This window comes from Dromiciops gliroides, chromosome 6 (genome assembly GCF_019393635.1).
Source record: "Dromiciops gliroides isolate mDroGli1 chromosome 6, mDroGli1.pri, whole genome shotgun sequence".
Taxonomy (NCBI): domain Eukaryota; kingdom Metazoa; phylum Chordata; class Mammalia; order Microbiotheria; family Microbiotheriidae; genus Dromiciops; species Dromiciops gliroides.
The window spans coordinates 206,526,283-206,553,463 of NC_057866.1; the positions used below are offsets into that span (position 1 = coordinate 206,526,283).

General features: G+C 37.1%; 1 protein-coding gene across 7 annotated transcripts in view; it reads left to right on the plus strand.

Annotated features, from left to right (window-relative positions):
• TENM3 (teneurin transmembrane protein 3) overlaps window positions 1-27,181 on the plus strand; it is a 1,675,137-nt gene that overhangs the window by 1,355,321 nt on the left and 292,635 nt on the right. The window lies entirely within an intron of this gene.

Genomic DNA, 27,181 nt, shown 5'->3' on the forward strand with positions numbered 1-27,181 from the left:
AACTAGATGAGAATCACACAAGCTACAGGAGGAAATACAGAGGGCTTGTGATCTACATTACTGTGAGAATAGGCACACGGATAAAATCCTGGATCTACCTGAATAGCAACTTTTATGTTCCTACAGGTATCTGTAAAAATGGATAGATTGGGCAGTTGAATAAATAATAATGTTAATTATTGATTTTATAGCACTTTAATGTTTGCAAAGAACTATGTGTGTATATGTGTGTGTATTGTGACGTTTAAAATTAAATGTGTGGGGGCAGCTAGGTGGTGCAGTGGATAGAGCACCAGCCCTGGAGTCAGAAGTACCTGAATTCAAATCCAGTCTAAGACACTTAACACTTACTAGCTGTGTGACCCTGGGCAAGTCACTTAACCCCAATTGCCTCACTTAAAAAAATAATTAAATGTGTGGTCACCTTATTTCTGTCCCAAGTTTCGGAAAATTTAATGGGGTTTCTAATATATTTGTTACTTATAAATTAGAAGCTTTAGCACCAGTTTGGAGGCATTAAACATTTATTAAAGCATGCCGAGTATTAATAAAAAGAGAAATCCTGGGTCAGAAAGTTAAGAAAAGGCCTATCTAAGCCTAGAGCTCCAGCCTGGCCTGCTTCTTCCTCTAAGTCCTCCACCACTAGCCTGTTTGAGAGCCAAAGTAAGAGTCGAGGGTTCCTCTGAGTCCAGAGGAGAGGCGGTCCTTATACACTGCTTTAAGCTAATTGACTAGCATCACCCAAATCCATTGGTTCACCGGACTTGAGGGTGGTCCTGTGCTGAGGTGAGAGTTCACACCCTCTGACAACACACCCTCTTGAGGGCCAGGCAGGTGTGGTTTTAATTGAATTAACTATGAGTGAGTTAATAAGCCAAGTCATTCAGTCCAATCAATCTCCTCTAGCTGGCCTTTGGGCCTTCCAAAACCTGAGTAGAACACAATGGGTAGGAATTCACCTAGATAAGATGGTCTGAGAGTTGTCAGTTTTTGGCAGAAGTCAGTAATGACCTTCAAAAGCTGGCCTTTGAATGAGGAAATGATTGGTTATTAATAATTCTTTCTCTCATACCTATAAAGTAGTTTATATGTATATATACACTTATGTGTATATATATGTGCACATATACCTATGTATACATTATGTGTATATATGTATGTATACAAGCATATCTATATATATACATAAAAGTATTTTATATGTATATAAAGCTTTGAAAACATGTTTTATATAAATAAGTATATATATATAACTTATCTACATATAAAATACTTTATATGTATATATATTCTCTAGCCTGACTATAGCCCGATGCCAGTCTATCATGCCAACTTAACTCCTGCTGTTTGCCTCAATGCGTCCTCTGCTATAACTGAATTGGCTTCCCACCCTCCTTCAAACATGTCTTGGCATTTTTCTCTTTCTACGCTTTTTTCAGCTTCATACCATTCTCTCATTTTGAAATGTTCTCCCTCCCAACTTCAGATTGAAAATGTAACTACCTTCAAGGCAAATCTCACACATACAGAAAAACACCTCCCTCAGGAAGCCTTCCCTGGTAGCCCTATTAAGAAATGAGCTTTTTCTATCTATGATACAGTGGGAAAGTACAATGGATTTGGAATTATAGGGCCTGTGTTAAAATTCTGTCTCTTCCTCTCTCTGTTTCTTTCTCTGTGTGTGTGTGTGTGTGTACGCTTGAGCAAGCTCATCCTTATTTGTATCCCCACCACTTAGCATAGTGCCTGATGCACTTAATCAGTGTTTGTTGATTGGCTAATAGCAACACCTCATTATATGGTGTCTTTAGTTGCTCTGGATGAAAAACATTTGACAGGTGAAAAACAAATTTCCTTTGATCTGTCTCTCTGAAGTTAGCTGGATCGCTCAGATAATATCAGATGATGGATGTTCGGCCTGCTATGCTCCTGGGCTGAACTCATCTCCAAAGGTCTTCCAACTTGGAAGGATTCTCCAGCATCTGCATTCTCCTGGCATGGTCTACTCTTTACTTTTTTAGGCCACTCAGTCCAGATCAATTCTGTGCCACCAACTTATCAAAGCACTCTACTGTACATAGCTGCTTGAAATACATTTAGATAAACTCAAACCCTGCCTTCTTGAATCTCCTCTGGTTTATTTCTTTTCTTTTTAAAAAATTTAATCTTTCCCCAATTACGTGTAAAATCTTTTTTTTTTTTTTTGGTGAGGCAATGAGGGTTAAGTGACTTGCCGAAGGTCACTCAGCTAGTAGGTGTCAAGTGTCTGAGGCTGAATTTGAACTCAGGTCCTCCAGAATCCAAGGCCGGTGCTTTATCCACTGTACCACCTAGCTGCCCCAAAACAATTTTTAACATTCTTTTTTTTTTTTTTGAATTTTGAATTTCAAATTCTCCCTCCCTCCTTCAGGCATAATGTTGAAGAACCCAAGGTCAATTTCATGGCTTAATGAGGCATCAGAAATGGACTTAAGTTCAAATGGAAGGAATATTATTAAATAAAGATGGAGATAAAGTAACTGCCAGATAATCAGATCCCCATCCAGAGGTAAATAAGTCAGATATGGGGCTCAGTGGCATGGCCCAGAAAAGCTCATTTATTTGATGAACCAATTTTATTATACATAAAGGGAAAACAATCAGCTAGTTTTCCCAGCCAGAAATCACACAGAAATACATAAACATTTACATAAAAGCCTATTGTGCCTTTAAACCACTGTCAACTAGCTGCATTATGAAGGCAATTAATAATAGCTAGCATTTACATAACACTTTGAGGTGTGCAGTGCATATTATCTTGCTTGATATTCACAGGTCTGTGTGGGTATCATTCCCATTTTACAGATGAGGAAACTAATGCTGAAAGGTGACTTATTAAAGGTCACACAGTATCTGGAGCTAGATTTGAACTAGGATCTTCTAAACTTTTTCAATTTTGAGCCATTCACTCATTTTTAAATGCTCTCCCTCCCAACTTCACTTAACCAAAAGTGTGTCCATATTCAAGGCAGTTCTCAAACAAACAAAAAAAGGTATCCCTCCCCCCATTCCCCCCCACCCCCCACCGCCCAGGATGCCTCCCCTTATTAGCCTCATGATCTTTTGCTTCCTGAGACACAGTGGGAAAGTGCCCTGAATTTGCAATCATAGGACCTGTGTGTAAATTCTGGTTCTTCTGTTGAGCTGAGGTGAGTCACCTCACCCCTTTGGGGCTAAGTTTCCCCAGCTATAAAATGAGAGAGTTGGATCAGCACTCTGCTGTGCCACCTAGTGACCCCAGTTGTTTGCTCCTTATGTACAAATCACTATCCCTACATAGCTATTGAAATAATTTTTCTTCTTTATGGTCAACCTTAGGTCTTAACTTTGCTCCTTCCTCCTCTGTCTTCACATATTCATCTCTCAAAACACCCCTCTCCCCAAAAGTCTTTTTTTCTAAAATAGGAAACATGGATATACATTGTAGTTTAGGAGTAAAAGCACTTTTTTATTTGCAAATCTAGAAGGCCTGTGTTTGAAGCCGTACCTCTGAAAAAAACAAAAAACAAACCTAGGCAAGTCATTTAAATTCTTTGTGCCTCAGTTTCCCCATATGTAAAATTGAGGTGATCATATTTGTGCTTATCTTACAGATAGCTAACGTTGGGAGAAATGTACTTGTAGAAATGAAAGCTATTATTCCTGCTATACTGCCTGGGGAAGAGAGGGTGGGTAGAGGAAGAACGTTGGTCTCTGTTCTCATCTTCGCACCTTGGAACATTACTATTACAAAAAGGCATCTGCCGTAGCAAGGCAAGTGGTTCTAATGAAAAAAGGAAAAGGAAGATTGGAAGAGAAAACTCTTAGTATCTTAATGAGTCTTCCCAGCTTCTTTCTTCCCCCATACTCCAAAGTCTCCTTCTTTCATTATCCCAGAATTCCCATTCTATTTACTGCCACAAAATAGCTTTCCCCTTCCTCTGAATAATAGATGAATGTTACTTCAGTCTTTTGTATACCTAAAGACATATAGCCACTTCATAATGTCTTTCTGTTTTTCCCTGTAGAATCTAAAGAGAAGAAACAAAGTAGGTAGGATGGTTAACAATCATAGAGTCAGAGGTCAGAGGGCCTAGAAGTAACTCACAAGGGAAACTAAAAAAAAAAAAAATCTCTCGAGCATCAAGCTCTAAAAAATGCAAATAAAGGTATTGTTGTGAACCTTGAGTCCCAGGTCATCTCGGTTCCACTGTATACTGGGGCCATCTTGTATTCTGAGACTTTCAAGACGTTTTTCAACACTGTTTGTGGCTTTTTTCTTTTTGTTCTTTTTGCTCCCTTTGTATTTTTCTGTGGTTCCCTTTTGATTGTTTTGGTGGGATGGAAAGGGTCAAACCCCATCATTTTGTCTCTGTAATGTCAAGTGCTTGTTGGAATCACAGTCCTAAGGCCAACTCTTTTTTCATTCAGGTTCTATTTGGGGAAAAAATGAGGCACTCAGAAGTCACTGAACACTTATAAAAGGTTTACTTTGCTCTAACCCAGTAAGGACATGTAACAAGGATGAAGCAACATATATTTTCTCTGAATGGGGCTCCTATGAAAATGTAGTATCAGAGAATGACAAATCTAGTGGTCATAGGCAACCATCTGATTTGGGAGGCCCAGATGTCCTGTGGCTGGAACTTTTTTATGTTCCTAGATGATCAGGAAGCTGTGTCAATGAACTAGGGCCAGTCAGGTCCCCCAAGGATAGCTTTGTCATCTTTTTGTTACAGCTTCCCCATGTTGAGAGTGTGAGGAAAGACTCTTCATCAGGGAGATGCTGGTCTTATTATAGCCTCCATAAAATAATGTGTACTTACTTTGGCCATCATTTACACTTTCTATAAGTTCATACCATTAAGAAAACAGTAAATCTTTACTAGATGTTCATTATGGTGATCATTAGTGTCTATCTTGTATCATTGTGGAGTGGAACAAAGCCGAAGGAAGGCCAACCCTGCCCTCTGAACTTCGGAGTATTCTCCTGTCTGGTCATCTTGTACCTTTCAGATTTAGCCAAGAAGGCAGAGGGGATAATAAATCAAATCAGTCAGTTTTGCTTTTTCTATAAAATCAATGATAAGGCACGGCTGCAAAGGTTGAAATTACTAGCCAAATTCTATTAATGATTTATGCTTTCCCATCAGTTAGTTCCCCCTCCCATTACCACAAATAACCAAGAATTTGTAAACAAAAAGAATTTCTTAATTTCTCCTTTTGGAATGATGATTCAGAAACTTCAGTGCTAAGTCTTGTTTCTTAAAGCTCCTGTCTTCTTGTGCTCTGTATTTCCATTATGTACATAATTCACAACTATGCATATATTTAATTTGATTTACCACATGGCAAGAGTAACATCTGATTTTAAAATATCTCAAGAAAGAATAGTTTTCTCTCCTTGTTGGGTTTTTTCATTCTTTCTAATCTAAAATCACAATATTCATTTTTCAGATTTCCTCTTAAGATATCCATAATGCTCTCTTTTGCTTAAAATGCTAGAAAATACATTCCTTGGTTGAATACATACTATATATGGATTAGGAATCTCTAGAACCTTAGTCTTGGAAAACAACAACAGCAACAACAACCATTTTTGCCATGCTCCAAGGGGAATGGAGGAGAATGGAAAGGCAGGGGGGAACAGTTGGATTTCCACATCTGTTAAATAATCGGCAGCCTGTATGTAGATTGAATGCTGCTGTTCTTTTCAACTTGAGACCAGCTGTTGAAGTAAACATGAAGGAACTCCTACTCATTATGGCATATTTCAATGGTTTTGGGGGGATTCAGTTACCTAGTTCCACCAGTTTGATCAAAGGAAAGTAATTTACTTTCTTCCACCATTGTTATTGAAAATATTCCTCATTTGTTTCTGAGGGGTTTTGTTTTGTTTTGTGGTTTTCTTGCTACTGAAAGCAAAAAGGTCAAAGAAAGTGCTTTTCCTTGATTTTGCTTCTGTCTGTGACAGTGATCAGCCCTGGCTAACGATTATGCGGTGCTTGGATGAGTGCTAAGAAACACGGATGCCTCTTTTCTTTGGCCTTAATGCGTGTTTGCTTTTGTCAGCGATGCTGCTGAGTCAAAGATGTTCCAGTGTCCATATGATATTTGGAGTCAGGAAAAACTGAATTCAGTAAAAACAAACACTTTTTCTTCTGTGTTTGTCATATGAATTGGTTGTGTTGCCAGAGTATCACTTGCCACAAGTTGTGTGTATACCAGTCAAAAGCTTTTATTATGATGAATATTTCTTCCTCTAGGCTGGCACTGTGGCTGTGTTTTCTTTTCTTTTCTTTTCTTTTTTTTTTTTTTTTTTTTGCGGGGCAATTGGGATTAAGTGACTTGCCCAGGGTCACACAGCTAGTAAGTTTTAAGTGTCTGAGGCTGAATTTGAACTCAGGTCCTCCTGAATCCAGGGCCGGTGCTCTATCCACTGTGCCACCTAGCTGCCCCTGTGTTTTCTTAACTGTGGAATAAAGTCTTAACCTGGCAGTGCAGGGAGTTGAATGAGGGGAGGAAAGTAAGGAGATGAGAAAACAGATGCTCAGTGATACTCAGAACTTTGGCTTGCCCACTGTTCTTGGAGGGGTAGCATGAGAACTCAGAACTTGGTGAAGTGACCTCCCTCCATGGAAGTGAACCCCATTTTGGGTTATAATGATGGCGGCCTTTTTCTCATTGCTTTCATCCAGACCGCTGAGCATTTTGTAGGATTGGCAAACGCTGCAGAAACTCCATGTGCTGCTGCTCCATTTGGCAACATAGGTCCTCAGGACTGTAATCATCCCCCTGAATAGCTGTCAATCTGCATTTACAGAGATGTATTCTCTTTGGAATATGTTCCTCCGACTCTGTAATTGACAAGTTTGGGATCTAAAGGTGTTTCTGCAAGGAGAGGGTGCTCAAACTTGCCTTTTGCTCATCTCTTCGTAGCAGATCGCACACCAGCCAGGTTTTCAGGAGACTTTGTCTTCTCGTCGAGTGTTTATTTTACTCCTTTCGGGATTAAATTTATTGCTGTGCCCATTGACATCTTTTAGGGCTTGCAGAGGCCATATTCTTCTTCACTCTGATGAGTTTGCCTCCCTAAAGATGAGTAAAAGAAATAAAGTGGGCATTCCATACACCAACGTATGCATCGAGAAAGACATGCAAAAGTGAACAAGAGTAGAATTGTTGAAAATAGAGTCGAAAATAAGAGTCGGAATCCAATCTGTTCTCTTGAAGAATGAATTCAAGTAGTGGAACTCAATTTGGAGTTTCTGGATGGGGTGTTTGGATTTGTTAGCTTTTTATGCTCTCTGTGTATTGCAATTTTTGTGAGGACATGAATTGTAGATTGGAAATCCAAGACAGCCTTGGTGAACACATGACTTGTTCTTGCACTGGTACAAAATAATTCTAATTCTTTTTTTTGTAGTCTAGTTTTAAATGCCACTAGTGATAAAGGCTTCACGTCTGGCAGTGACAATTTCATAATTATCTCTTGAATAATGAAACATCCTCCTACCATTCTCTGTGCCCCTGTTCACATTCTTCTTGACATTTATCTTATCATTGATGTCCATCAATAATTAGCCAATTGAATTAACCCTTCATTGACATTTATATGTTCATGGTTTGTTTTATTCATTGATAGTTAAGTTCTTGATTTGGAGATTTTCATAATTACGTGGGTGCCTACTGAGCGTGGCCAAATGACAAATTGTGTTTTTAATGCTTCTTTTTATTTCATTCCCAAGGCTACTTGTTTTTGATAAAATAGCCTTTCATGGTATGTGTTCCAGCTGAAAAGGCAATATCTGTCGAGGCTTTCCAAATAGGAAGAAATCATGGGATCATACTTGCTATTTTGTCCACTTAGCACATCATATGCATATATTATCTCAGTCAGTTCAACAGAAGTCACTTTGATTCATGTTTTTTAAGCACTTGTTATGTTTGGGCACTTAAGAGATACCAAATGGGATGATCCAGGATGAACTTTCTAGGAGTATTTAATCTAACAGAGAGGAATAAGACATTCATACAAATAACTAGTACGTGACAGAATGTTCTGAAGTGCTGTGAGAAGGAGAAACAATGCTATAGAAATTCAGAAGAAGATTAAGAAAAACATATTGGGAGATAATGGCATTTAAGATGGTACTTGAAGGTTTTGTAGGATTAAGATGGCAAGCACTGGGGCAGCTAGGTGGTGCAGTGGATAAAGCACTGGCCTTGGATTCAGGAGGACCTGAGTTCAAATCCAGCCTCAGACACTTGACACTTACTAGCTGTGTGACCCTGGGCAAGTCACTTAACCCCCATTGCCCCGCCAAAAAAAAAAAAAAAAAGATGGCAAGCACTTGGTAGTGGAAGCATAAAGATTTACCTTAGCAATCTTCCTCTGACTAGCTTTACAAAGTTGGCATGTCATCTTAAAATGAGGCTCTCTGGTTAGAATTGAGGAAGGAATCCATAGGCCATCCACGGTATTCCTTTCATTTTACAGATGAGAAAACCAAGGTCCAGGGAGGCTGAGTGATTTGCCCGAGGACACACAGAGAGCAGCTACCTAGCTGAGTTTCAAAGCCTGGTCCCCTGATTCCAGTGGTGCTTCCTTTGTTACCTAGAATGAAATATGGTGCAGAAAGCACTTTGCAATCCATGATATATTCTCTCCAAATGCCTGCTATTCTTAGTGGAGCAAATAATGATAGTTAAAATGTATTTCGAGGACTGGAGAATAAAGAAGAGACAGAAAAGAAGGGAGAGCTTAGTTTACGCAGTAGGCATTTAATAAATGCTTGCTGACTGACTCACTGGTCAGAGGAACAGGAAGAAAAACCCAAGTTTGGTGGCCTAGAAGCCAGTGAAAGAGAGAGTATCAAAATGGAAAGGTTGATCAGCATTGTCATATCTTTGAAGGAGGTCAGGGAGCTTGAGGACAGAGGAAATAATCATGCCATTTGGTCATAAGGGAGCTGTTGTGTTGTTGTTGTTGTTGTTGTTGTTTGTCCTTAGTTCCCAAAGAGGACCATGATGTCATGACTTGCACTGAATTAGATTTAAGTGAGGGAGGGCTGTATAAGGTCGCCAACCTCACTCTCGTCTCCAGAACCATGTGGGGCCAGTGGCAAGATATACATCAGGACAAGTGGAGATGGCCCCAGATGGTTGAGGCACTTGGGGTTAAGTGACTTGCCCAGGGTCACACAGCTAGTAAGTGTCTTTGAAGCTGGATTTGAACTCATGAAGATGAGTCTTCCTGACTCCAGACCCAGCGCTCTGTACACTGTGGCGCCACCTAGTGCCCTATATATGTAAATACCCATTTTCTAATGACTTGGACTTAAAACTGCAACATTTTGACACTAATTTTCTTTGTAGCACGAACTATCAGCAACATGACCGATAAATGTAATTAAAAGCAATGTCTAATATAAGAGAAATGTTATGCCAATTTCAGAAAAGTAATCACTTAGACAGTAGCTTTCGGCAGATCCTGTGAAGGGAGAGTTTATTACCACAGTCAGGACCTGAACCCAGATCTTCCTGAATGCAAGCCTATCTATCTCTTACACCAGGGCTTCTTAAACTTTTTCCACTCAAGACCCCTTTTCGTCTGAGAAATTTTTACGCAACCTCAGGTATATAGGTATATAAAAGAGGTATATATTACTACCTTTTGCTGTTGCCAATTGTTTGTGACCTCCACATTCAATTACATGACCCCATAGGGGGTCGCAACTCACTGTTGAACAAGCTTTACCCTATGTCACATTCCCTCTCTCAGGGGTTTTTAATAGCATTTGGTGTAATAAACACTCTCACAGAAAGGATACGTGCTTCCTTCTCATTGCAACCCTCAGCCCCTAGTCTGATCTAACTCTAGAAACTGAATGAACATGAACATGAACAATTTTAATCTTGGAAACTGGTTTGGTCCACATTATAGACTGCTTTGAGGTGGCTCTGGTTGTTAGGGTCTCTGGCATTTTATACTGGGTAGAATGGAATATTGTATTCTGTTCTCAATGCCCCAATATAGGAAGGGCAGTGATAAGGCAGAGAATGTTTTAGTTGTTGTTGTCATGTCTGACTCCTCGTGATCCCATTTGGTTTGGGGGGGGGGGCAAATATACTAGAGTAATTTGCCATTTCCTTCTCCAGATCATTTTACACATGAGGAAACTGAGGCAAACTGGGTTAAGTGACTTGCCCAGAGTCATACAGCTGGCTCCAGGCCCAGCATGCTATGCACTGTTTAGGACACCCACTATGTTAAAGCATCTCAGGATAACTCCATATGAACATCAATTTAAGTAACTTAGAATGTTTATCCTGGAGAAAAGGGAAGATTTAGGGAGGGTCTCATAGATGTCCTCCAGTATTTAAAGTGCTAGACTTCTTCTACTTGGCCTTTGAGGTCAGAACTAGGAATAATGGATAGAAGTGGTAGAAAAGTAGATTTCAGTTGATAAGGAAAAACCTCCCCCAAATTCAAGCTGCACAGAAGTGGAATGGTCTTCCCTCAGAGTTAGTCCATCCTCCTTTACCAGAGGCTTCAAAGAAAGGCTGTCTGACCATCTGTCATGGTGTTATAGATGGGATTTTTGTTTTGGAATGGGTTGTTCTAGATGTCTCTGAAGTTTGAACTGAACATTCTGTGATTCTGAGGAAGTTAGTGAAGCTCATGGAAAAGGAACTACTTATTGCTCAATTGAATTATCAAAGTGTATACTAATACACACATATACATGTGATATATAAAATATGTGATTACATATAGGAGAAAGTATACATATATACCCGTACAAGTATGGATACTGAGAAAGAGAAGTGTACCATAAGTATGTCTTATCAGAGAAAAAGAAAAGCATATTTTTGACTAGTTTCTATTAAATGCAATATTGAAAAATGACAATTAATATATCATTTTACTTATTATACAGCCCTACTCCCTTGAATTTTTGCAATGTAGAGGTCCTCAAAGGATATTAAAAAGGAATATGTATACTGGCTGGTATTATTGGGCTAAACACTTTTATTTGGAACCTAGCAATGGACCAGTCAAACTAAATGTAGACAAACTGATCAATTAAAGGTTGATATTGTGTGCTATATATATATATCTGTGTATACATGCGTGTATGGGTGCATACATGTCTGTACACACATATATGCATGTGTATATATGGGTGTGTATATACACATGTGTGTGATGTACATATGTATAAAGAATAGAATAGAGCCATTCTAACTAAATGTAGACAAACTTATTGATTAAAGGTTGATGTTGTGTATATATATATATGTGTGTGTGTGTGTGTGTGTGTGAGTATATGTGTATTATGTGGATACACATTTATATGCAATATACTTATATATAAAGAATAGAATAGAACCAGTCTAAATGTAAACAAACTTATCAATTAAAGGTTGATATTGTGTATATATATAATTATATATGTAATATACAGATATGCATGTGTGTATGTTTACATATGTATATACACATACGTACACATATCTGTATGTAATATACATAGATATAAATAATAGAATAGAACCAGTCTAAATGTAGACAAACTTACCGATCAAAAGTTGATATTGTAAAATAAATGTATATAATTTAATATAATATAACATAATATATTCTATTTCAGAGATGAACTTCATATTGTATTCTATAAATTATCTTGCTAAGTGTTTGGTTTGTTTATTTGATTTAGTTGTATCAAGGTAAATGTTCATCCTAGGAGTCCTTTGACTACATTTTTAGTATAGAAGCATTCTAAGTGTTTCATGAAGGAATTCTTTGTATTGGAGCCATCAAGGACTAATGAGTTTATGGGGGAAAAAATAGAAGCAGAAAAAAAATCAGAGAGACAAGAGAGTGCAGACAAGCTAGTGCATTTATATTTATAGCCCACATTCCAGCCCTGACACAGTGCCACAATTGTGTGTGGCTTTAGAGAATTATATTACTAATATGAATTTTGAAAAATTATTTTGGGGATATCAAAATAGGAATGAAGAAAACAGAGAGAGAAAATGAAAGCACTTTCTTCTCTCTTCTATCTCTGTCTCTGTCTCTCTCTATATCTATCTGTCTATATATATGTATGTATCGGAACTAGCCTTGTATGTGTTGTGGTTTCTCCATGATTTAAAACTTAAAAGGAAAACTCATTTATAGTTCATTGTCAATTATTCTCAAATGCTATGATGTTTTATTTATTAATAAGAGGAAAATATTGGGTTTCATATTTCACATACAGTTATAGCTGGAGTGATTGTTTGTAAGCAGTAATATGCTTCACATTCTTAGTTATTTATGACTGCTTATTTTTAGAGTGGTAGAAAATATTTGGTGCTCCAGGAAGAAAAGAAACAGATTAAATGTGATAAAATATCACCAACTAAAGTTTATTCTTTTTAAAGGTTTTAGCTCAAATTCAGAGTCTGGAGTTGGATTTTTAAAATCTCACTTCAAGCACTCAAAGCTATTTTTAATGGAGAAGACATTTTTCTTTAAAGTATTGCTCTTCTTTTGCTACGACTCCATTTCTCTCCATTGATGGCTTCCACAGGCTACCTATGCCCACTGACTCCATTTCTTCAACCCTTCTTATTTCCATATTTCCTACAAGAAATTCAGTAATCTTGTCTGTGTCTATGAGACTGGAAATGAATGTTCTTCGCACTTAGCCTTTCCCACATATTTTTTGTAAAAGCAAGTCATGATGAGTTTATTTCCACACTGGACTTGGAATGATGGCTCTCAACAAATTTGCATGGTTTCAACAAAATCAGATACTTATTTTCTTCTGGGAGAAGTTATGAAAATGTCATTAGTCAGAAATTATTTCTTTATCATCATCTTCATTAAATTGCATTTGTAGAACTTGTGCCTGATATTTTGCTATTACGCAGACACACTAAAATGAGTACAGTAATATATCTTCCATTTAGAAAGGAAAAGAGAATTTTAACTGACTGAAAAGGTAGAGAAGATTTTTAAAGAGGAAACATTGCTGGTTGGTGTTCGTTTTTAATCAGGGGAGAAAATGGACTCAAAGTGAAGTAGAGACAGTTGTCAGATATGAAGTACAACTACTTGACTGCCCGAGGAGATTAAACATTAGAAAAAGACTTGATAAAAGAAGGCTTTCACAACTTTTCTCCAAAGAAATTTTTGAAGGTTGGGTTGATAAGAATCAAATGGACTATCTATCTACTACAGGCATTAAAATTCAGTTTTGGTTCTTGTTTGGCCCAAGGATGGGAATCAGCAGGAACATTGAAAACACCGTGGATTTGGAGATAGACGTTGGTGTTGTTCAGTAGTATGGACGATAGTACACCAATGCTGGCCATGGTGTTTTCTTGGCAAAGAAACTGGAGTAGTTTGCCAATCCCTTCTCCGGGGGATTAAGACAAACAAAGATTCAGTGACTTGCCCAGGGTCACACGGCTAATAAATATCTGATGTAGGATTTGAACTCAGCTCTTCCTGATTCCAAGACAGTGCTCTATTAACTTCACCACCTGGCTGCCTCCATGAAGGATCTAGGTTCAAATTATGCCACTTAAATAATAACTGTGCCTCTGGGCAATTCACCCCACCTCTCTGATTCTCAATTTCCTCATCTGTAAAATAAAACTCTTGGACTCGATAACCTCCAAATTGCTTCCAGCTTAGAGCAGATGAACCCTTACTGTGCTTCTTACCTCCTTAAATCAAAGGCGTGGTATATTAAATCTGATGATGATACAAAACTAAGAGAGAAGGAGAGTTCCTGCAGATGACAGAGTAGAGTTTCAAAAAGAGCGTGACAGGTTAATACAGCAAACCAAAAATCATTTAATGTCTCTCGTTAGTTAACTCTTTAATTTGGTTTGTTTTTGTTTTTAGTGAGGCAATTGGGGTTAAGTGACTTGCGCAGGGTCACACAGCTAGTAAGTGTTAAGTGTCTGAGGCCGGATTTGAACTCAGGTAGTCCTGACTCCAGGGCGGGTGCTCTATCAACTGCACCACCTAGCTGCCCCATTAGTTAACTCTTTAGCTAACTCTGAAATAGAGTTCATTCTGGTGCAACAATAAATCTTGACATTTGCACTAATTGTTTGGGGCATTAACATTTATGGAAGGAAATTTACTTGCTATGTGGCAGCTCTAACACACGTATTAGCTTGTAAAGAGCTCATCAGAAACCTGGCTTCAGAAAGTAAAGAGTGAAAGAGGAACCTAGAAAGGAAGCAGTAAGTGCTCCTCTTCTCTGCGGCCAGCATCTGGGGTTCTGGTAACCCTGTAGAAAATCAGAAAAGTGGAGGTGGGTGATGGGTTTCAGTGACTCTAAATTGAAGCAGCACTTATTTTGAAAACAATATAAGCTCAGTCTAGGCTCTGAGTTTACAAAACCTTATATTCCCATCACCATTGTGCTTATTTGTAAAAGAAGTATATTAGAGGAGCAGCTAGGTGGCGCAGTGGATAAAGCACCAGCCCTGGATTCAGGAGGACCCGAGTTCAAATGCGGCCTCGGACAGTTGACACTTAATAGCTGTGTGACCCTGGGCAAGTCACTTAACCTTCATTGCCCTGCCAAAAAAAAAAAAGAAGAAGAAGAAGTGTATTAGAAGTTTAGATTGTACTGTTTTTCCTGTTAGATCCCTAGGAATCAATTTTTGTTGTTGTTCAGTCGTTTTTCAGTTGTGTTTGACTCTTTGTGTCCTCATTTGGAGTGGTTTGCCATTTCCTTCTCCAGTACATTCTATGGATGAGGAAACTGAGGCAGACAGGGTCAAGTGACTTGACGGCGATCACACAACTAGTTAGCGTCTGTATTCAGATTTGAATTCAGGAAGATGAACCTTTTTCACTCCCAGGCCCAGTGCTCTATCCACTCTACCACCCATCTGTCTCCCCTAGGGGCCAACAGTGAAGAATAAGTGAAAGCACTAGATATTAGTGTCTAGTGTGTCATAACTATAAATTTATCCTCCCCTTCTCCAGGGCAAGATTGCTTAAACTGAAAACTCTGACATTTATTACTATGATTGCTAATAAGTCACCATATTTTAACATAGGTAGCATTTAAAATAGGTCAAGAGGAGATTGACAAAGTATAGTAGATGCTTTAAACCAGAAGTGTCAAACACATAAGGCTCAAGAGTCCTAGGAAATATTTAACAAAATAAAAATACAACAAAACATAGCCTAACATTTTAAAAATTACGCATTCCACAGAAATCTTTATGTATGGATTAAGAGCCCCTATTAGACTGAGTTTGACACCACTACTCTAAAGTACTGTAGACTATAGACCTTGAGGATCTTGTTTTTTCCTTTAATAAAAAATACTGGAAGGAAAGTTAAGTATTCTATATTAGTATAGCAATATAATATAATGTGAATTTTAACACAAATTTTGAAATTTATTTCTAAACATGACTTCATTTACCTAGTCAACAGACTGTACATATAGGTTTTCACTACTCTATTTTTTCTGTAGTACTAAATACCCCTGTAGTTCTTAGGAAATCAGTGACAAGAACATCATTAAATGTTCATGACCATATCTAATTTTATTATGCAGATAGTTATGGTTGGTTCTTGGTTGTCTTTGTTTATTTTTGTTGGTCTTTTCTCCATCAGTAATGACTTAATGTTGACCACCTAGGTTGTAGGCTACCCACATTGGGACAACTTGGAAGAGGCTTAGAGGTCATTAGTGTATGGACAACAGATTCTGCGTATGTGTTTGTGTGTGTGCACTTCCCTAAATGTATTTCTCTGTTTTTCATAAACAAATAGAAAAGATTTCCAGATTATACATTTCTATTATTATGGTGAATAAACATTTGGCTTTTTATTATAGGTAATAAAAATTGATAGGTGGTGTTGGTTTGTTTTTGTTTGTTTGTTTTTTTCCTTTTTTAATGACTCCCCCATGAAATAACAGACTAACATGAAATCTGCAGTCACATTGGTAGGAGGGAAATAGTGACAAAGATACTAATGCCAACTCAAAAACTTTCTCCCTTTTTTTTTTTCATTTAGGGCAGAGAGTCTTAGCTTGCGGTCTGTAAACTTTTGTGTTTCTTTTTTTAAATTTTTACTTTTTTAATATTTTGAGAGCCATATTTCAGTAGAACTTGTTCTCTTCCTACTCTTCTGTATTTTATTTTAGGCATTTAAAAACGTTGTTCTGAGAAGGGGTCTATAGGCTCTCCTATATTGCCAAAGGGTTCCATGACAAGACCCAGTGATTCATGGCAAAGCTCTCTTTGTTTCAATTTCCAGGAAAGCGTTTTCAGAAAAGCTAGGTGTTCTGATTGTGATTTAAAGAAATATAAGGGTACAGGATTTCACTTGGAGCATTAAGACTTGGGCTTTTTTTGTAAATGTGCAATGATGGGCATTTCCCAAGATCACAGAATTCTATTGAACTATTCAAACTGATTTCAGTATCTGTAAACTTTAAAAGAAAGCTGATGATAATATAGATGTCAGAGACTTGAATCAAACAGATAAACAACTCATTAAAATGCAGACCTGGAATATTTTGCTATGATGACTCTGAAAGGCAAAGACACTAGTTCCCCCTTAGAGGATTATAGTTTTTCAGAAGTAATTCAACACTTCTATTATTTTAGATGGAAAAGAACATACCCGGTGTTTTCAGCCATTTAAAAATTTTCAGTAGTTTTCATATTTAATCCAATCATTTGAGTCATTCAGGATGATGGAAAGAGTAGCTATGCTACTGGTCACATGTAGGGATATCTCTAAAACTGTCTTCTTCTTTTATTTATTATTATCTGCTATTTTCTCTAATAGAGAAAAATAAAATGCATTGTTTTAACAGGAAAAATGTTTAAAGTTTTAATAAATGACAATACGAGGCATTGTGGTGAGATGATAAAAAGCAAATTAGCCATGAACCTACTCTAAAGGAACTTAAATATTTAGAAATCAATAAATTTACAGTTTACTCTTGTTTAATTTCAAATATACCTTCAGATTATGCCTCTATGTATTGGTGAAAAGCTGCTATAGAACTCTTTGCAGTTTGGTTTTCCATCAAAGAGGTTAGTGATGGTTTGTTTCCACAGTGCTATACTACACTGACCAATGTTTCTGAGTATCTTGCTAAATACAAGCTGTATACCAAATCATCATGATGAGGCTGCTTTGAGAATGGATCTGCCCTTATTCATGTCTAAATTCTCAGCATTTTGTGGAAACGTTGTTCGGCACCAGAACCACATTGTTGTTGTTGTTGTTTTGGTAACATATTTTTCATTTTATGTTTCCAGCCTTTGTTCTGTATTTCAGACTTTTATTTTATGCATGATATATGGAAGCACATTAAATATTCGGTTATAATTTTATCATAAACCACCTCCCACCTGAGCTTCAGCAGGGATAATTTTATAGTAGTTATAATTTTATTTTAAAAGAGTATTAGGCTATACCCATAGAAAACAGAGTTTTTCAGATTTGTTTGGTTTTCTTTGTTTGTTTGTTTTGTGGGGCAATGAGGGTTAAGTGACTTGCCTGGGGTCATGTAGCTAGTATGTGTAAAGAGTCTGAGGTCAGATTTGAACTCAGATACTCCTGAATCCAGGGCTGGTATTTTATCCACTGCTCCACCTAGTCGCTCCCAAAGGTCGTCTTGGTTTTCTTTTTAACCTATTTCAAGGGTCTGACATGATGTCAAACCAACTATTCTTCCTTATATTTGGTAACTAATATTATTTCCCCTAACTTAAATAAATGTAAAATAGGATTTTTTTCAAAGCATAAAGATGGACACCACAGAAGTGTTTGTTTTAATACTAAAATTCAGATTATAAATTTTATGAGTTTCCTAATATATATTTCCATAATCCATATCACAGTTTACAAGCTGATATTAGCCATTCTTTTAAAAAACACAAGGAATTCACTTAATTGAGATCCCTCATACTAGATGCTTCCTCCAGGTACAGCTTTGCAGTATGCAATATTTTTATTAGTCAAGAAATCTTGCTCAAAAGTTATTCTCTAGTCTGTGGTGTGAATAATATTTTCTTTACATGAGCAGATTTGGGGAAGTAAAAAAAAACCAAGCTTTTTGCTTATTTGTAAAGAGCACTAAAATAACTGTACGGGAAGCATGCTTTTCTTTTAAAATAATGACAAGCAAGCTCCTTTCATCTCAGTTACATTGGATAAACAAAGTAGACCTTTAATTCAAAAATAGCTTGTGAAAAGACACAACCAGACAGGACCTTCTTCATTGTAAAACCTCCTGAAAAGTAGTACAGTAGATAGGAAGGAGAATCAAACTTAAATTCAGAAGAAACTTGGTTTTGATTACCACTCCTGACATATACCAGCCAACGTGATGACAAGGAAATCACCCAGCCTCCCCAAGCATCAGTGACTTCATCTGTAAAATGGGGGTGTCAATACCAGTAGTCCTCACTTTGCAGGGGTTCTGGGGACAATCAAAGTATGTAATCTTCTAAAGGTCTTTGTGAACCTTAAGGAGCTTTGTAACTATCAATAATTTTTCTAATGGTCCCTAAACATGAGTGGTGATTGGTAAAAAGTAATGTTTTAATAAAAATAGAAATGTAAGCCATCATTTCTTTTTTTTTCTTTTTTTCCCAGAGATTCATTTCTATATTTATTCCTTGAGGAGGCCATTTATAAGAAGAAAGTCCCCATATAACTAAAATATTTTTACCAATACTTTTTTGTTTGTTTGGTTGGTTTTTGGTTTTTTTTAATTAATAAAGTATTTTTTTTCCATTTTTAATTAATAAAGTATTTTTTTCCATTACATGTAAAGATAGTTCTCAACTTTTGTTTATACAAGCTTTCCAATTTCAGATTTTTCTCCCTCCCTCCCCTCCCTCCCCCCTCCCCTAGACAGCAGGTAATCTGATATAGGTTTTATATATATATATATATATATATATATATACACACACACACATAATAACATTAAATATATTTCTACATTAGTCATGTTATAAGAGAAAAATCAGAGCAATGACAAAAAACCTCAAAATAGAAAAACAACAGCACCAAAAACAAAAGAAATAGTATGGTTCATTCAGCATCTATCACAGTTCTTTTTTTTTTTTTCCTGGATTTGGAGATCCTTTTCTATCATGAGTTCCCTGGAACTCTTCTGTACCATTGCATTGGTGAAGAATATAGTCCATCACAGTAGGTCAACACTCAATGTTGATCATACTGTGTACAATGTTCTTCTGGTTCTGTTTATCTCACTCATCAGCCCATGTAAGACCCTCCAGGTTTCTCTGAACTCCTCCTGCTCATCGTTTCTTTTCTTTTTTTTTTTTTAATTTATTTTTTTTTTCCGTTACATGTAAAGATAGTTCTCAACTTTTGTTTATACAAGCTTTCCAATTTCAGATTTTTCTCCCTCCCTCCCCCCTCCCCTAGACAGCAGGTAATCTAATATAGGTTATTTATATATATATATATATATATATATATATATATATATATATATACACACACACACATAATAACATTAGTCCTATTTCTGCATTAGTCATGTTATAAGAGAAAAATCAGAGCAATGATGAAAAACCTCAAAATAGAAAAAACAGCACCAAAAACAAAAGAAATAGTATGGTTCATTCAGCATCTATACTCCTCAGTTCTTTTTTTTTTTCCTTGGATTTGGAGATCCTCTTCTATCATGAGTTCCCTGGAACTCTTCTGTACCATTGCATTGGTGAGAAGAATATAGTCAGTCCATCACGGTAGAACAACAAACAATGTTAATGATACTGTGTACAATGTTCTTCTGGTTCTGCTCATCTCACTCATCATCAGCTCACACAAGACCCTCCAGGTTTCTCTGAACTCCTCCTTAAGCCATCATTTCTGATCTCTTTGACAGAGAGATCTCTCTGTTCTGTCGGTCATCTGCTGGAAAAGTAGCATTTTGTTTAGACCACTGCTGCATTATCTCATATGTAGGAATTTGTATCTGTCACTTCATTTCAGCAAACAGCAGTGTGTGTGTGTGTGTGTGTGTGTGTGTGTGTGTGTGTGTGTGTGTGTGAGTGAGTGAGAGAGGGAGAGAAACTATTTAGCTTCTTTTATTTATATTTATATATAATATATTATTAATAATTATATATGTATAGATATATATAATTATTAATAATATATGTTATAGATATAGATATAGATATAAATAAAAGAAGCTAAATAGTCTCTACCCTCAAGAAATTTATATTCCACTTGTCTCCCCTTACAGGCTCCAAGTTCCTGAAAGCAGAGGCTCTACCTTCTTTGTCTTATTCTCTCCGCCAGCACTTAGCAAATTGCCTATACATAACAGCAGTCTAATGAATATTGGCTGAATGACTGAATGAACCAATAAATAGAAAACAGACTTTTTTTCAGAAAAACATAAGCTAAGTTCAAACTGCACTTTTTTTTCCTAGGTGAAGTAAGAACGGAAACACAATTTTATTCTTCAAAAGGAAGGGTGTTTTTATAGTTGATTAATGTGTCAGTTCAGGACCTTACAAAAATTAGTCTTTCATAAAAGATAACTTCTTACATAGGTTATTTAGAATGATTAGAACAGCCCTCTGGTCTTTCCATTATCACAGTATATACACATCTGGTTTTAAGAGGACAATGCCAAATATTTTTTCTCATAAGTTGTTTCTTTTCTTTGGCCTCTCTGCTTTTGCATCTGCATTACATCTGAGTTTCATCAATTCTCATATATTGAAAGACATCCAAAAAGACATGGAATGAAAACAGAATTATTTTGCTTTTGGAAAGACTAAATCTGTCCTATGGAAGAGGAAGGAAATTTTATCTTAAAGGATCTCTTAATGTAAAAGCAAACACAGGATAAACAAAACAAAAGGAAAATAAATAGGAAGATAGAAGGAATAGGTATACATATATAACTAAGTACAGCTGAACAGTGATATAATGAAATTCTTAGAAGATTTCTGTAGACAGCTAAAATTTGGACTCAGACTAGGCCAACTTTAAAAGATCTCATTTAGCAAGATAATTTTAAATTGTTTTATAGAAAGGAAGGTATTTAACGCAATTTGACGGGGGTGGGAAGAGACCAGCTCAGATGGTTATACTTAGATTAAGACTTCTCTTTTACAGTTTTTTTTTTTTTTATGGACAGAATTTTAGTATTATGGATATGACAGTGTTAGTGGAGGAAAAATAAGAAATGAAGTAGGATATTTCTTTCCATGCTTTAATATCAATGGTAATAACAAAGCATTTTGTAAACAAAGAATACTGATAATTGTTGACTCTCCTTCTACCAGGCAACCAACAGAGACTGTTCAAGGAAAAGTTAATTATAGTTAACTTCTAACTGTTATCTTGTGTATCAACCTAGGAGGCATCTCTAAAGGTATTAAACCTCTATAGGGGGGCAGCTAGGTGGCGCAGTGGATAAAGCACCAGCCCTGGATTCAGGAGGACCTGAGTTCAAATCCGGCCTCAGACACTTAACACTTACTAGCTGTGTGACCCTGGGCAAGTCACTTAACCCCAATTGCCTCCCTAAAAAAAACAAAAACAAAAAAAACCACACATCTATAGGAAAACTGTCTCCTTTAGGCTTATAGTCAAGAAATTGGGAATTTCTAAAGGTACAGATCACTAAATATTTTCCATAGAAACTTGCTTCTACCTTTATAGGTTTAATTTCACAATTAAGAAGAGGGATTTGTTGTTTCTGAGTTGTTTCAATTGTGTCTCACTCTTTGTGATAACATTTGGTGCAGAAGTTTGCCTTTTCCTTCTTCACCTCCTTTTACAGATGAGAAACTGAGACAAACAGAGTGAGGTGACTTGTCCGGGGTAACTGAGACTGAGTTTAAACCCTGGAAGATGAATCTTCCTGATTCCAAGCCCAGGGCTTTATTCACTGAACTAACTAGCTGCTCCACCCCTAACCTCCCAATCCCCCCCTCAAGATATTTAGAATTAAATTGTGAGAATTCATATTAGCCACAGACAAAATATACTGGGTCTATAAGGGAAAGGCAAGCTGTGTGAAAATGAAAAATGAGTTAGTGTAAATAATAGGTTATATCATAATACTAATTATTTAGTTTGTCAATGAGATCAGAGACCTCATTCACAAAACAGTAGTTTCAACTACTCTGTGTTCATAAAGTCCAAATCTGCATTCTCCCCCCCTGCCATCTCACCTGAATTGCAATCACATAAGTTCAAAAAGCCTCTATCTCCTGTACGTCCAAGCATTCCATTTAGATTCAACATGTCTAAAGTTCCAAAATTTCCACCAGCAAAATAGCTTCTCTTTCTAACTTTCCCATCTCCTTCAGTAGCACCACCATTGACAACATCTAGAGCCCCCAGGCTCCAAGAAAGCTCTTACCAACTCCTCTGAATTCCTCCTTTACAGCATCCATTCCTGCTATCCCCCCCCCCACCTGGACTCTCATCTTAACACTTGCAGTAGCTTTTGCATGTGCCTCTCACCTTCTAAGCTTGGTCTCATTCATCCTGGAGAATTTCCAGGCTAATCTTTCTAATTATCACTTTCTTCATGTAACTCCATCATTTTGAAAAAGGAAATAATATCATCTCTTAGAGCTGTCATAAGACTTAAGTGATTTCTTAAACTTTTGGTGTTAAAGAAGTGACTACTACTACTACTCCTCTTACCACTACCACTACCACCACTGCTACCACTACCACCACTGCTACTACTACCACCACCACCACCGCCGCTACCACCACCACCGCTACTACCACCACCACCGCTACTACCACCACCACCACCACTACTACCACCACCACCACGGTTGCTACTACCACCACCACCACCGCCGCTACTACCACCACCACCACTGCTACTACCACCACCACCACCGCTACTACCACCACCACCGCCGCTACCACCACCACCACCACCGCCGCTACCACCACCACCACCACCACCACCACCACCACCACCGCCGCTACCACCACCACCACCACCGCCGCTACCACCACCACCACCACCACCACCACCACCACTACTACCACCACCACCACGGCTGCTACTACCACCACCACCACTGCTACTACCACCACCACCACCGCCGCTACTACCACCACCACTACTGCTACTACCATCACCACCACCGCTACTACCACCACCACCACGGCTGCTACTACCACCACCACCACTGCTACTACCACCACCACTACCACTACTATTACAACTACTAGTACTAGTGCTATTGCTACCACCACCACCACCTTTTTATTAGGATCTATCACTTCAAGTTCCAAACTTCTGCTTGACATATATAGCCTCCCATCAGCTGGCCCTGCCTTATCTAGTCAGCTCTATGTTATCTAGTATATATCCTTTCTTATCATCAGACCAGTCTTCACCTTGCTGCTCCCCTCAAGATATGTTCCTTCTTGAGTCCCTGTTTTTCTGTTCTTTCTCCCTAAAATATTCTTCCTTCCAGTCTAAATCCTATATTGTAGCAAACTACAATCAGTGTACACTCAGGTCGATAGTCTTTGTAAGCTTCTAGAGCCAAAAAAAAGGGGGGGGGGGTTCATGATCGAGTCATCTACCTATTATAGATAAGCCTCTCTGAATTTGACTGGAAGAGCCCTTAGGTGATAAACATAAAATGCAGTGGCTATGATATACACTTTGAGCTAACATTTCCATAAAATAAGTAATGTAGAGTTTGATTCCATGCAGTTAATACATTTCTATTCCTGTTTTCAAAAAAGGACTTTTTTGAGTATGAATTTGGTGAACTGTATGCCAAACTATTCTCTTGCCAAAGATTAAAGATGCTAAGTTTATGAGACTCTTGAAATATGTATAAGAGAAGCATATACCCACAGAAATATACTTGGTAATTGCAAGAAAAACTAGAAACAGGAAAAATAATTTAGGAAACCATTGCAGGAGTCCAGGGGATAAAGGTGTAAGATGGCAGAAGTTTAAACAGAGAACCAAGGCTGAAACAAAAGACATTCTGAAGATAGGATTGACAATATTTGGCGACCAATTATGAAGAAGGGAGCCAAAGATGAATCTGAAATCTCCAACCTCAAACCAGGGGATGGTAATGGGAAGGGGTTGGAAAATAAGTGAACAAGCATTTATTGAGTTCTCACTATAAGCCACCCACACTGTGCTAACTGTTGGGTATACAAAGAAAGGCAAGATGAATACCCTTATTTTCAAAGAGCTAACATTCTAATGAAGAAGATCATACAGTAATAACTAAGGACAGGTTATCTTCAGCGTAGATGTGAAGTAAGCTCAAAGGGAAGGTTTTGGGAAAGAGTTAGAAATGAAAGAGGCCTCCTACATAAGCTAGGAAAGCTAAGAAAGGAAGGTGAGAAGAAAGGCATACCAGGCACGAAAGACCAAAAATATGGAAGCCTAGAATTGGGAGGTAAAGTAGTAGTAGTAGTAGTAGTAGTAGTAGTAGTAGTAGTAGTAGTTGTTGTTGTTGTTGTAGTGTGAGAGGAAAAGCTGAGTACCCTTGGAAAGGAGTGTAGGTTAAAAAGCTGATGAATTCTGTTTTGAACAAGTTAATAAAACTCTTAGACATTTTAGGGTAAGATTAATAACAAGTAACTGGAAAAAAGAGTTTTTCTAAAAATTAAAGTCAGAAGACCTCATTTGAGTTATATTTTCATGTTTAAGAAAATTCGTTGAGGAATTCCACCAACAACCACTCAAGAGAAACAGACTACCTTGTCTATGTTTATATGGGTTCTGTTTTGCCCTTCTGTCTTTTAGGTTAATAGTTCATTTAAGAGACATCTGTCTGATTTGTTTTACTAAGGAACGAGGCATGTTTTTAACACATATTGTCCACATTGCTTTGATTCTTTTTTTAAATGAATGGATTAGGCGGCTACTGCCATGCATAGCACCTCAGTGGGATCTCTTTATATCCATGATGATTGCAGTGTTTATTGGGATATTGATGAAAAACTCCTCAATATTACTTGGAAAATCTTCAGAACTATCTGTTTAATGTAGTCTAATTCCTGAAGGCCCTTAGGATGAGAAGTCAGATGTTAGTCCTGAATTTTCTGCTTAAAGAAGAGGCTCAAATTCACTTGTATGTCAGGGTAGCTTAATTAAGGTAAATGCAGAGAAAAGTACTTTTTAGTAGGCTGTCACATCTCCTTTTGACACTATTAAGCACTAAAAACGCAGTTAAATGCTTTTTTGGGAGTTTGGCTCTTTTATTCTTTTCTTTCTTGGCTTTCGTCTTTTTCTGAATTTCTTCTGTGCCTTTAGTGAAAGGGGAAATAAGGTGCTTAAAAGAATGTACTGAATTCACTCCCTCCTTATGTGTACTCCACTATCTCTGTCTTTATCTGTAAAGTAATGAGAGCACCCTTCAAAGCTTTGGTTTTTTTCCCCTCATTCTCTTCCCTTCCCTTATTTCCTGTCTGTCTCTTTCACTGGAATCATTAGCTGAATCTTTGAAAAGGAAAATACAATTTTAGAAAAATCAAAAAGAAACCTAGAGTTAGTTCATTTTGGTCATTTCATGGCATTTATAATTTCCCCATACAGCAGCTCCTTTGGATTTTCCCAATTATAAATCTTCATGTTTTTGGCTTTAGCTGAAATTAGAAAGCAGTGTCATTATGCTAGTCTTTTGTGAGCAGCAACATAAACCAAGCAAGCCATGGCAGAAATCAGAGTCTTGGGTGAACTTGTCTGTCTTAGCTCAGTGTCAGAGCTAACCACTTATGGCTAAGCTGGTTTATTCAGTCTTGATTGCTAATTATGTGTAGTGCATGTTGGAGTTTAAAAAAATTTCCAGAGGTCACTTTTCATCTTTATGTGTATAGTCATAAGTATACATATAATTTGGGTTTATGAAATTCATTGTTTGAAAGTTAATTAGTATTTCTTTGTTATAGTTATCTTCTGTTTTACTAAAGAATCATTTAACTAATTGCTTCCATCTTCTTTCTTACTCTTAATTTCAGTGGGTACTTTCTAAATAAAACCTCATAGTAAAGGTATGTTGTCTATAATTTCATTGATATTAACAAGTATAAATGACTAAGCAATTTAATCAAATTATAGTTTAAGTATTCACTTGTGATACTTTATATTCATAACATGTGTAAGACAGAAATTAAGCTTATCTAATATCTATGTAAAAAGGAAAACTAACTAATGATGTGGAAGTAAATATTATCCTTACTTTAGGGAAAATAGGTTACAAAAGTGTTAGTATGAACATATTTTGACAGGCAATATCAATATGGTGCTATATGATAAAGGCAGGAAATGAGATAGTTAAAAGTTAATGGCCTTCTGTTTTATAGAGAGCTGTTAATAATGCTGTCTCAAATATTTGTCAAGTGAATTATTGTGATAATCAAGGATGATCCGATGGGATTGTGCTTCACGGTGCTATTTGGTTTGATAACCCTCTAGGAATCCCTAAAGAACTCTAGGAATAATGTCTTACACGTACATTAACATCTATTGCAAGCCTGTAAAATCGTCCGTCAACCACAATATGGACAAGAGGGAGGGGGCAAAATTTGGATTTGTGTATTTTTCAGTGATTTTACAGATCTTCAGGAGAGAGACACAAAGACAGAGAGACAGAGAGAGATTTTTCCGTATAGCCCCCAAAATGGAAAAACTAAAGTGTGTGCAAATCTTTAATGGTTCTATGTTTTTTATAAGCTACAAAGAGTATTCAAATATAAAATTATTTTTTTCTACTCATTTGATCTTCATGTAAAGTACACCACAGGGAGACCTCACATAACCAAAAGGGAGACAGATAGACTGACAGACAGACACACCCACATCCATTGCCATAGACTGGTCTATCCATGATGACTTTTACTATATGGTATCCTCACACTGTGATAAAAGTAACTATAGTTTCTATTCAAAGTTGAGTGGTCAGGTCACTTATCTTTCTTCAATACAGTCATCTAAGAGCAAGAGCTCTTTATTTATTTTCCCGACTGATAACATGGTTGCATCATGATTAGAGAAAAGCATTGTCTTCTTTGCCATCTTGAGTCCCTGCAATTATAGTGAACGTCATTTTTATTTTGGGTTATTTTAAACTTTCCTTGTTCTGATTG